Source organism: Ciconia boyciana, chromosome 1 (assembly GCF_034638445.1).
Source record: "Ciconia boyciana chromosome 1, ASM3463844v1, whole genome shotgun sequence".
In the NCBI taxonomy this organism is placed as follows: Eukaryota; Metazoa; Chordata; class Aves; order Ciconiiformes; family Ciconiidae; genus Ciconia; species Ciconia boyciana.
The window spans coordinates 122112416-122125334 of NC_132934.1; positions in this window are offsets into that span (position 1 = coordinate 122112416).

Consider the following 12919-nt stretch of genomic DNA (forward strand, 5'->3'; position numbering starts at 1 on the left):
AAATCCCTTCTTGTAGTTTAATTATAAACGTAGCCTACAAGTGGGCCGGTGGCTCCGGAAAGCGTGCGGTGAGGCAGAGCCGGTGCCCACGCCATGCAGGGCGGCTCAGCAGCAGCCCAGACAGCGTGGGGGCAGCGGCAGCGCAGCTCTCGCCACAGGGACCGAACTCCCCGGGGACCGCAGGCCGCCGGCCCTGGTAGAGGTCCTGACCCACCACCGGTGTCAAGGCGCCCCAGCAGCCCCCAGGGGATGAAGCGGTGGGGAAAGAGGGAGCAGAGCACCTCCAGGCCGCCATGGGATTTTCTCGGCTGCTGGCCCCTCAGCCATGTCTGCCCCCGCAGCCACCCGGGTTCGTAAACGAAGGGAAGGAGGGGAGCGGTGGGAAAAGCCTCTGACAGCCTCACAGCTTCGGGAATAAAAGTTACAGGAATAACAGATTTTTCGGTTTGATGAACAAAGTCCTTCCTTCCCCTCCCCCCCGAATTTCTGCACTAACTTGAAAGCTTGTAATTTCATTTTCTTTACTAAAAAATCCTCAGCTAAATGAAATGAACATTCAGAGCAATGCTTATGTGTTGCTTCCTTCTTGAGCTACGGTTTCCCTTTCAAAAAATGTTATTAATTGCAGGCAAAGTTATCCTTGAAACAAAATGAACCCACAACAGAATCACAGAATCACAGAATCGTATAGGTTGGAAAAGACCTTTAAGATCATCGAGTCCAACCATAAACCTAACATTGCCAAGACCACCACCACACCATGTCCCTAAGCACCTCATCCAAACATCTTTTAAATACCTCCAGGGATGGTGACTCAACCACTTCCCTGGGCAGCCTGTTCCAATGCTTGATAACCCTTTCAGTGAAGTAAAATTTCCTAATATCCAGTCTAAACCTCCCCTGGCGCAACTTGAGGCCATTTCCTCTTGTCCTATCACTTGTTACCTGGGAGAAGAGACCGACCCCCACCTCATACAACCTCCTTTCAGGCAGTTGTAGAGAGCGATAAGGTCTCCCCTCAGCCTCCTTTTCTCCAGGTTTCTCCAACGTCCCTATTAGAAATGTTTTCCACCATGTTTCCTTGCCCTGCTTTGAAACAACCTTCCCAGTTTGACTTCAGCCCACCGGTGACACCAGAGGGGCTCGTGGCCGTGGCTGGGATCCCTCCTCCGGCGCCCTGGGGCCCTGTGGAGGATGGCAGGGGCCAGGCCGGGGAGCTGTGCGGGCAGCGGGCAACTGCCTCGCACCCGAGAGGAGGCCGGTGCACCCCAGAAAGCGGGGAAGAGCCTGGGACAGGCACTGGCGGGCCCAAACCCCACTCGCACCAGGAGTTTGGTGCTTCCTCCCCCACCGGCAGCTGTCCCTCCACCGCTTGCTGGCACCGTTCAGGGCACCCGGACTCGCACGGTGCCGCCGGGGCTGGCCGGCAGGGTTCGGCTGCAGGGAGATAGCTGCTTATCTTGGGGAAGAGCTGAAGAAATATGTTCCCAAAGGTTATAGGATAACAAGTCTAAAACACCGTGTACTTCAGAAAGTTCACCAGGGCGATGTGCCTGTCATAAATGACAATTTCATTTCTGGTTTGTAGGACTTCGGTGGACAAAAAGTACAGGAATCTCCCCTTTACTTAGTGTTTCATTTTGTCCTACCGGCCATTTCATTTATTCATCCTGTCTGGTGATTTGTTCATTGACCTGTGCTTCATGTTGCCATTTCCACCCATGCAGAAAGCATCAGCTGCTGCCCAGCCACTGCACAGTGCTAAGCACCTTCATGAGAGACAGGGCTACGACAGGTCATCAAGCTTCATCCCCTGGCAAGTACATTTAAAAAGCAGCAAAAATGCATTCCTATGCCTACATCTTATGTTATTTATGTGTTTCTTTAACTGTCTAGACTAAGGAGAGACTTGTGAACGCTCAGATAGTGCACCCCCAGTTTTGAACTGCACTGAATTACAGGCATTCATATAGCTTCATTTAAGTGTTCTACAGAATCAAGGCTCAACATGCGTCTTTTGCATGAAAATACATAAAATTAAATTGAAAAGGTTACAAGCTGATTAATATAAAAAGTTTGTACCAATTAGTATTGTAGAGCTCTTCCTTTTAAACATCAACTCAGGCAGTCTAACTCAGGAGGCTTACTTTTTTCAAAACTGAGATTAAATCCATTATTTCCAGTGCAATAACCTTATAACACCTCTGAATTTATCTCTAGGACAAAGGTCTTTTCTCATCCCAGTTGTTAAAATTTAACTAGGGAGACAATAATCATCTTGAAAGACACATTGCACACGGAGACGGGTTCGGTAGCGTGACTTACAAGAGGAACTCAAAGTCTGCAGAGTAAGAATGGTGTTTGCAGACTGTAAAAGAGAATAACAACCCCTGGGACATTCTTTCAAAAAAGAGGTGAAACCTGTGCTGCGTTGCATGGGAGGATTTGCTCTCCATGCAGGGGGGTCAAAATCAAAGTCTGTTTCCCAGATGGGGTTTGCTTGATTTTTTTTAATTATTTTTTTTTTCTGAGCCCCGCCTTGTTTAGACCTCAGTAAAAAGTTAAGTTTCACCACCGTAAGTTATATCAGAATTCGCCCTCTGAATGCACCTTTACCCACTGCAGTCTTCCTGAAGCTGCGGGCAGGTGCCTTCGACTAGTTGCCTGGAAAATCACCTTCTCTGTAAACAAGCCAGATAATCAAGAGGAGATAAAAGTGCCTGGATTAGCCCTGGGTATGTGGGCACATGCTACCCTTACTCTACCAACCCAACTGTTGCTGTATTTTTACCGCCAGGTGACTGGCAGCGTAGCCACGGATGTTCTGTGCTGTGGGGCTCCCCACTCCTTCCTTGCCCAGAGGAGGAGGGATCACGGTAGGCGTTAGAGGGTGATCAGCAGCCAAACCCTTTTACAGTTTCCCTCAGCACACAGCAGCAGCATTTTGGTCTACAAGAAGGGAAGCTCCAGTCTGTGCTCCCAGCAAGGCCAGCCGCCTTAAAGCACCACAGTAGCACAGCTCGCCCTTTTTTGGGTGGTAGACATGGCAATGACCAAGGCGTGACACTGCTAAGGATGGCAGCACAGCTGTGACCGTGCTGTGCACTAACACGTAGCACTAACACGCAGCACTAACACGTAGGGAAGCTGGCAGCTGCCAGGGCAGGGTTAGCCCCTGCAGCAGGGATGCAGCTATAGCAAAAGGAAGACCAGACTTGGCACTCCCAAAATCCACATCCCACGGCCCCAACTTCACCCCCAGCCTTCCTGGAGGAGGAAGGGGTCCCAGGTTTGAGGCCGCACACATCTGCTCTGCCGGTGCTGCTGAGACCCTCAGGGGGTATCAGACTTGGGAAGGGCAGTGGAGTCCCTGCTGAGGACCTCCTGTTGCATGGGGTCCACACAACATGCACCTCCCATGGCAGTGGAGGTAAGAGCTGGCACTGCGAAGCCAGAGGGAGATAGGACATTGGCACCTCTTACCTGGGCTTTGCGTGTAAAGAACAAAACTGAGGACTGTGCTGGCCCTCACTAAGTGCTGGACACTACTGCCAAGTAACCAGCGCAGAAAATAAGCACTGATCACCTGGACACAAGAGTTAAATGCCTTCATGCTGTTGGTGTGTTTTTCAAGTTGCAATGCAGCATTTAACAAAGTAGGTTTGGCAGTTAGATTTGCATACAAATTTGCATACTGGCCTCATTAGACAAAATTCCAATTAAGCATTCAGTGCATGCAAGACTGGCAGATGCGCAGGCCTAACAGGTGTACCGTTTTATGCTACGTGATGGCTGTGGTGGTTACATCAGACATGATTACACCTTCTTCTGCCCAAATACGGATTCATTAGCTTGCATCAGCTCCATCCATTTCCCACGTTGTCCAAATCTGAAACCTTCTATCTTCTCCAGTTTCTCATTTTTTCAGAATTATATTATTACCTGCTCTGCTCCATTAAGAACCCTTTTTTAGCCCATCCAAATGTATTCTTATGTATGCAAAAGCAGCATAATAACAAGGAAACATATAGGAGCCTGACATTTTTTTTCATGCTGGTACTTAACTGTTCAAAACACCCTAGAAGAATATTAATTATGTCTGTCTTTTCACAGGTGAAGGGGACTACTCATTTGAAAGGACTCTCCATCTTTGGAAGCGTGCTGCACCAAGCAGGCCGTTTCCTTATCCTTTGGCAAACCACATGGAAATCCCTTGGATGACACCCACATCCATCTCCTCACTTCCAACTGCACAACCATTGCATTAAAGAACTGCCAAGGGAGGATCAGAGATGAAAATTAGGCAAAATTTGTACATTTTCTGATTCTTAAGACATTAGCAGGGTGGGAAAGATAATAGCCACTGTTCTCAGTGACTACATGGTTCTGGCAATAAACAACTTTTGTAACTATCATATGCCTGTAAAAGCCCCCGATCACTTCAAACGTCTCTGCCAGGAATACGATTCCATAAGTAATGTTCATCAGCCATCCATAGGCTCCAGCTTTGAGCAGCCCCACAAGCACAGTTCCCCAGAAAGGCAAGCAAGCTGCACGGCCACTAAAACCACAACAGTTAAAGACAGAGCCAATGCTTACCCTCTCAACACTGAGACTACCGTGAATTTTTTCCAGTATTTTCTTCCTCTAGATCAAGTTGAGATTAACCAGCTGGCAATTTTACAGCAATCACAGATCCTAGTGAGGGTCCCCGATGCGAATTGTCCCAGAGGGGCTTGGCTCAGTTGCAACCCTGACCTCAAATCTTAGACTGTATCTACCAAATCTAAACACTGCTTCTTCGGTCTAGCTTTAATAAGGGCACTTCTACAGTGGTTATCCACATGGGTACGTAAAACAGTGACATTTCACTAGAAGCCTCTCAGTTTAAAATTCATCCAGCTTTCTCCAGAGACAACCATGTTCCACCAGGAAACAGACATCTGTAAGGATAAAATGGAAACGGGTGTCTCCCCTTCTTAGGAGAAGTTAGAGTAGATGTCATTAATTCTCTTTTCACTTCTAATCCCACATATTACTTTCTGCTGGAAAAAGACTTCACACCGTGGTAGCCCCGAATTGCTGGGCAGCCTGCAAATGTTAAGAGAAATACAGTTTCTATCTCAAGGAGTTGACCACATAATCCAAAATGGGACATAAATGAATTCAAATGGTAAGAGGAAGGAACAAAGCTTTTTGCAATACACGCCCTAGGATGAGTGAGCAGATGACGGCAGCGCTCTGATAATGCTGAATGTTCTGCAGCAACAGCAGACTCCTCTTCCCACCCTCATTCCTCACGTAGGTCCTACTCATTAACCTCTGTGTGTGAACACAGTGCTGGTGTGATCTTTGGTCACCAGGAGATCTGAGAGAGAAGTCAGGAAAGTCAGAGGGATGCAGAACCCAATCAGTAAAACACTAATTACATTTCTCCAAAATGAAGTTGCCAGTGCAAATCCATTTGCATTTTTTCAGCTGAAGTTTCTTGCTTGGCTTGTGGCAGTGATGGTCACAGCATGTTTCTTCTGCTGTCGTTCAGGAAAGATTTGCTGATTGCACCAATCCAAGGCACGGTAGAGCATGCAGGGGCTGATGCAGCTCCTTTGCACCTGGACAGGAGCCTGCTAGATAACTCTGTACAGAGCTGATCTGTTCACTTCTCAGAGGAGCTTGGCTGAAAGCTTGGATCCAGAGAGACGTTCCCTTCCTCCCTGAGATCTTGCTGGCCCTCCTGTTACTCCTGCATGTTCAGCTTATCTGTTGATTTTAAATGAGGATAATTTAGATATGCTTTCCTCCTGAATTACATTATTTTATTGTAAGTGGATGAGCTGAGCTGGGAACACCGCGCTCAGCTTGGTTAAGTGCAAAGAGCCCATTAATCTCACAAGTGGGACAAAGCAAAGCACGCTGTGGCAAAAACCAGGCTGCCTTTACCCTCCCCAGGAAAGACTTTTCCTGGTGTACTTGGCTAACCACAAGCATGTGAGCTGGAAATCAGTGCCTACTACTGCCCAGGGAGCAGGGCAGAAATGTCATCGCAGGGTCATGCTCACACACTTTACCCCCTCGTGGTCGTGGGTGAGTAAGGGCTCAGTAAAGTACCACCCGCCGCAAGGGTGGTGCAGCTGTGTCTCTTCCAAGAGGAGCTGGCTTTCCTCCTGCCAGGGCTAAAAACAAGGGGTCAGTGCTCCCTAGGACTAAACTCCCTTTGGTTTGAGGCCCTGAGGGACCTCATTCAGCCAGAGCAGACTGGGCTGAGTCTACAGGATACGTTGCAGGCAGATAGGAGCTTGCTCTGTCCCAGCGGGGAGCCCGCCCAATGCAAGCTGGGTGTGGGTAGTGGCTGTGCAGCTTTAGATAGCACGCCGCTGCGAACTGGGTGGACCAGCGCTGCCAGTAAAGCCTGAGTGCAAGTTGGCTTTTCTGGCACCTGCTTCCGCCAAAGTCCTCCATGGCTTAGAGGTGGCCAGGGTGGGATCAGCTCCCAGCCTCAGTGACACTATCTGCCCAGCTGCCTCACCTGCCTGTTGCTCAGGAGCAGGAAAAGACGGCAAAAGCAAGCTAGAAACACCGTCACAATTCCTTCTCTCTGTGTCCTCATGACAGCCAGCCGCAGGCAGCTCCCTCAGCTTGTCAGCATGTCTCGGTGTGTTTGCCTTTGCCAGGCTCACTCCTGCAGGCCTGCTGTTAGGAAGGGGAACTGACCAGCAAGGGCAGTGGGTAGCACTCTCACCACCACCCCGTTCCCCAGGGCAGCACAAAGGACTGAACGTCCAAGTGGTGAAATACCTTTCTCAGCCCTAACATCTCCCACTCAGGAATGAAGCAGCAGCCAGACTTGCAATGCCACTCATTGCTTCGCAGGGAACACCATTTCCTTACCCTTTCTTTGTCTCTTGCAACTTTGATCGGATCTATTTTAAAAAATAGCTTATTTTTTAAAAAATCACAGTTTTTAAATAGGCTGACCAATAGGCTTTGCACACGTTAATTTTTCTCAGGCAAGTAAGATCAACTGGATTCTCAGTGACAATTACAGAAAGAGCTGAGATGCACACAAGGTATGCAGGCCTGACTGTGCCTGTGGAAGAAAGACGTGGCATCTCTCACCAAGCAACGAAGGATGAGTGTGGGAATGGGAAGGGGCAACGGTACTTCCCAGAAAGTCCTAACAGGAGAGCGAATTCTCTGTTTCTCGTTACTGAACTGTTTGGTTCAGACCTTGCTCAGCAAGACGTATTATGCCAGTGACAGCCGCGGGGAGAGCCTGATACTTGTCACTTCTGTTAGTGTGATACGAGATGTCAGAACCCAGATCGGAGCAGGAGCACCAGGCGCTGCACCAAAGCACAAGCAGCATGCACAAAGGGGAATTGAGCAGAGGAGAAGACACATCAGGCCAGAGGAAGAGCTGGAAATAGGGCTCTGACGGCTCATGCAGTCCTGCAGCCCCCAGCAGGCACGAAGCAGCTCTTGCTGTGCCGCGTGTTCCCAGAAGGGGATGTAGCGGGAGGCCCAGCCACAGACTGGGTCCCCCAGTTTTGCCATCTCTGTACCAGCGTGGGGAAAGACAGGTGCCAGGGCAGGGTGGCATGGGGCAGGCAAGGAGGGAGGCAGGGCACTCCCTACGTGGTGCCAGCAAAGCTCCACGTGAGGCCACAGGGCAATAAGTCAACTGGGAACCTCCTAAGAATCACAGTAGTAGTTATTAATTCATGCATGGATTTCCCCTATGCTATCTAGATAATGCTGCAGTCTGTTGGGCTTCCCAGCAAGTAGAAAAAAAGCAGACAAGGTGAAAAAGCCTCTTGCTTTTTGATTTATTCAAGACACTTTCAGTGCCTTCCTAAATATACCCATTGCTTATTAACAGGAATGCAGTAGCAGCTTTCCCATGCTGGTACCTGACACGTCCAAATGGAGCTGCTATACCCCACAAGCTGCTGCATCTGACCAACGAGCGCTTTGCGTTTTAAGCCATTAACCTTCTATGCAGAGGACTCTCTCTATAGCTGCAAAGGGGAAATAGTCAGGAGAATTGTTTTATTTTTATTTCTTTTTACTGTAGATCCTACCCGTGCTGGGTTACAAAACCAGAACCAGAACAAAGAACGGCTGAACCTTCCTCCTGGCTGTACCATGCAGTGTAGGGAAGGGACAGAGCCTGATTTGATATGACTATTTTTGACAGGCAATTTAAACTCTTATATAGTTGGCTTTACACTGAGCAGAGGGGGAACCCTGGGGTCTTTTGTCCTAAATTTGGCTGTGGGGTTTTTGTTTGGTTGGTTTTGGTTTTCAGAGAGCTTTTTTGTTTTTTAATGAAGGCAGTGGCAACTCAGTCTTATGACATAAGGACAAAAGTTCCTATGTCTTTCTATTCAAACAAGTAGGTAGAAACTACTCTTTAAAGGAACTATCGTAAGAAATGTAAGGAAAACTGAGAACTACTGGTTGATTTTTATTGTTCTTACTAGAAGTTGCCTGACACAAAACAGTTCTGCCTTGTTTACAAAGCAGAATTTCTTGGTAAAGTATTCCAGAAATGCAGTACATGTAAATCTTAAGACAGTGATTTATTATTACAATTATTATTTCCTTGAAGATAAGAAGCTTTCACTTTCTAATGGCTGGTTTATTTCCTGAATACTATTGGCCTTAGATATGATGATGAATTATTATTTCAGGTAAATCTAAATGGTACATAAATAATACAAATTCTTGCATAGACCAGGAAATAGGAAAAAAATCAGACCAAAGTTGGTTTTTATTTAAATAGCTGGTGTGTTTCATCCTACCTTTCTTGAGCTTTGGAAGATTAGAGAGTAAAGGAAGCACTGCAGTGTGAAATACTGCAATTATAAAGGGGAAAAGACAATGGAGAAATCCAAAACACCCAGCATTGCAGAAAACTAACTAGAATTTATATTGGATGCTGCCATTTTGACAACATGCTGATGAGAAAATATAGTAACACAGTTCTTATTTAAAAGCACAAAACCCTGGTGGGTTACAACGCAGCTGTAAAGGCAGTTAATCAAGCTACGCGCCTAAAAACCTGCACAGATGGAATGCTGAAATGATGTTTTAATTGGTGCTTTTCACACTGAGTACTGTCTTTCATAACTGCCTTTCCCCAGTAGCCACTTCAGGAAGGATTAACAGCAACAGCTACTTGCTTACACCGTACTCTTTTCTTCAACACACGGCATCGAAAACTCAGCAGTGCCAACATATACTGCTCCCTGGCTATCGCACAGGATCTAGGCTGTCCCCTTCTCCTCCCGCCACGACCCAGAGGGGCGAGAGCCACAAGCTGTTCAATGGGTATTGTTCTCTTCCCATGTACAAGTGAAGTTGAAGCCAAAGGATGACAGCAGGGTACAATACAAGGTGAGGGTCTCCTTACTTTCTGTTAGAAAGCACTTTGGGTCTCCTACTAATGGTTGGGCTTTTTTGTTTGTTGGGGGTTTTATATATATATATATATATATATATATATATATATATATATATATATATATATATATATATATATATGACATATATATATGACTAGGTCTGACAGTCCAAAATTAAAATTTCCATTCCAGATTAGACTATTAAATTATTCTTTGTATCCCTATGGACAGCATGCAGAAGTTCTATATCATGCTTGCAGATATAAATCAGATCAATCTCAGACAGGTGAACAAGTGTACAAAGCTTTTCCATCGAGAGCTCAAGCCTTGCTGTTAATAGGAGCAGGGGGGCTCCATGACTGTGTTAATGTCATATTTGCTTCGTGCTGATTCTCTGGCGTTAATACATCCACCTAGCTATCATGTACTGTTTGAATTAAAAGCTGAATTAAACAACCAACAGTACCTAACTTCCATAGCCAATGAACATCAGTCCCATGGACCTCAATAAACTCTTACTGAAAGTCATTGAGACTCAAGGCTGTAAGTACCAATTAGAAAATGGAGGGTAGCTGCTCCCAGATGTTCAAGTTATGCACCCAGGAACCTATGCATGCGCAAACACATCCATTATCCCTATTAACAGAAAAGGGATGGGGGAAAAAAAACCATTATTAAAAGAAATACATTGCTGGTGCTGTGATGTGCCTTGAAGACAAAACATCAGGTCACACAACGCGTTCTTCAGCTGCGTAATGGTTACTCACAGCTGTGGACCAGCCTCTGAGGCACCCATAGCCAGGGTAGCTCAATCTGGAGGCGAGCTCTGATGGATTGAGCCACTTCAGGAGTGGAAAAGCCTTTACTTGTAGTTCTTGCAGGACTTTCCAGAACCCTGGTGTTCAGAGGTGCACGGTAACTTGTGCAAACACATTGGAAATCGAGATCTGTCGTCCTCTAAAGCCGTTCAATTCTCTAGACATTTTTCTTTCCAGCCTCTGCATCTACAACTATTGACAAATCATGTCCAGCCTGGTTTTTCTCATTTGCGAACTACCACACTCAGCTGAGTCATCCTGGCCTCATTCACACCACATCACCAGGACTGACGGCAGCAGGGACAAACAGTAAGAGTTAAGCCCTTAGGGCTTTTCCTTTTCAGATCAAAGCAATTCGTACGAAATATTTCAGCAAAGAGCAAAGAAAACTGAAGCAGGCTTTGGAGTGTATCAAAATTGGCAGCAACTTTTTATTAGCCTGAGGTTAAAGAAACTGTATTGTATCGGGATTTTTTTTTTTTTTTTTTTTAGGAAAGGTACATTCTTGTTTACAGACTTTTCTGAGTAAATTTGCTTTCGAAGTTTTGTTAAAAATGTAAGGATTGTTCTAAAGCATGCTACTGGGCTGCGTTTGATTAGGATTCCTTCTTGCTATGAAAGATAAAAGATCACTCTGTTCAACAACGTGTTGCTGAAGGGGTTTCAGTGAAATCCCAGCAATGAGGTAGGAAGCATATGTTTCGGTTTAAAATGCTGAGGAAAAGAAACTCAGTATTGCTTCAACTTTTTCCTTACCTGCATTTTTAAAGGCTCCTTGGATTGTCAGTGCTCAGGAGAGAAGCAGGGGAGTGGCAGGATCACCACAAAAAAGCATAGTGCAGTGTGGGGTAAACTTACGTGGCCTATAAATACCCCTCGCAATGGTTTGAGGGTTCCCAGTTCTGCTATAAAACTACACCCTAGTTGACATATCCCCTTTTGCTAGGCACACATACACACTTCGGTTCAAGCTCAGAAAATAAACACAAGCGACATCAGGTTTAACCACTAGAAATAAATAGTTCAAATACCAGGGAGAGGAGTGTTGTCTCACTCTTTGTAAAGTGGTATTCACTCCTTTTTAATGATTTGCCTGTGTCTAACCGTTTTCCATTCAAGGTGTAGGCACACTACAGTGGATTTAGACCTTCCAGCAAGTTTCCTTCCTCTGATCACTTTTCACAGCCCCCTTCAAAGAGGTTCACAGACACACACGTCCTCACAGCTTAAGCTCAGGAACTGTTGTGTGCAGAAAAGGAAACATTAAATGGAATAGGAAAGGAAAATTTGCAGGAAAAAGAACAAACAGGTCTGAATCATCTGCCAGCTATTACATCTCATGTCACTGCCACAGGCTGCAATCTGTCATGAGTTCAAGTGTCGGAAGAAATTTTGGGTTTCTTCCAGGACAGCAGGCAGGGTGAAGATCACAAGACCACCCCACAGCCACTGAAGATCACTGCCAAGGTCTATCCTGTGCTGAGAAAACAGCTGGGAAAAAATGTCCCTCGGGGATAGGAATTGCCAACATGGCAGTCTCTTATCCTTTGGAAGTGTAACAATACCGACATCCGTGCCGAAACCCCATCTAGGATCTGCGACCAACTCACCGACAGCAGTGTCCTCCTCTAAAGATTTTCCTCCTCTATGAGTAAATGGTTTTGTTTATGCACACGGACTCGTAACATTCAACATCAAAGCTGCTAAAGAGAAGGTAGGGTTGGGCAGAAACCTCTGTGGTGAGCAGGAGTGTCACAGAGAACAGGTGACCTGCCCTGCCAGCCCCTGCAGGAAAGCCCCACGAGCTCACAGACTCCAGCATCCCTGCTACAACTCTTCTACGCTCAGATAAGAGCCTCAGCAGCAATTCTTGGGACCAGCCCTCACTATCTCAGATGACCTGGCGAAAATAATGGTTCGATGACACAAAAAAAAAGACCTGCCTTTGGCTCATACCACCACTTCAGAAACAGTATTACCTCATGACATGCAGAAATGATCCAATACAGACTCCTGCTTACAGATTCAAATTTGTTCAAAAATTTTGCAGTTTGCTACATGTATCAGCAGGCTTCATGCTAGGTAAAGAATCATTTCTTCACCAACAGCCAGCAAAAAGGCTAGCTGGAGCTTTTTCCTCCTGTCCTGTCTAGTGCACAAGCAGTGTGAGTACTGGCCTGGTTTTGGTAAGATCATACTACTGAACCTGTGCACGACCAACCTCCTCACCTGAACCATCACAAAGCTACACCCTGGGGCTGGAGTTTCCTTAATTGCTTCCCCAACTGCAGTCCCTAGAGCCCCCTCTTAAATTAGATGAATACAACAACTACGAAGTTTTAACAGCCACCATCATACAGCAGGTACCTCAGTCTCCAAGTCACCATTCCCAGCCATAGTATCAAGCACTTTATATGGCAATTTCTCATCCTTTCTTGAGGACCAAGAAAAATGTTCATCACCAGTGTTGTACCGATGTATTTACTGCTCCAGATACAGTCAAACAATTTCATCTCACACGTGCAACTGTCCTTTAGAAGACTGAAATTACAGGGTTTCGTAATCCTAGCTTCTATTCAACATGGGATGTAGGCAAAGTACCAGGAAGTTTGCCTACCTGCTGTTGAGCTCCATTACTGACATTCAACATCTTCCACTGCAGAAGGGGAGGCTACAAATTGTCAGCAAAACGAG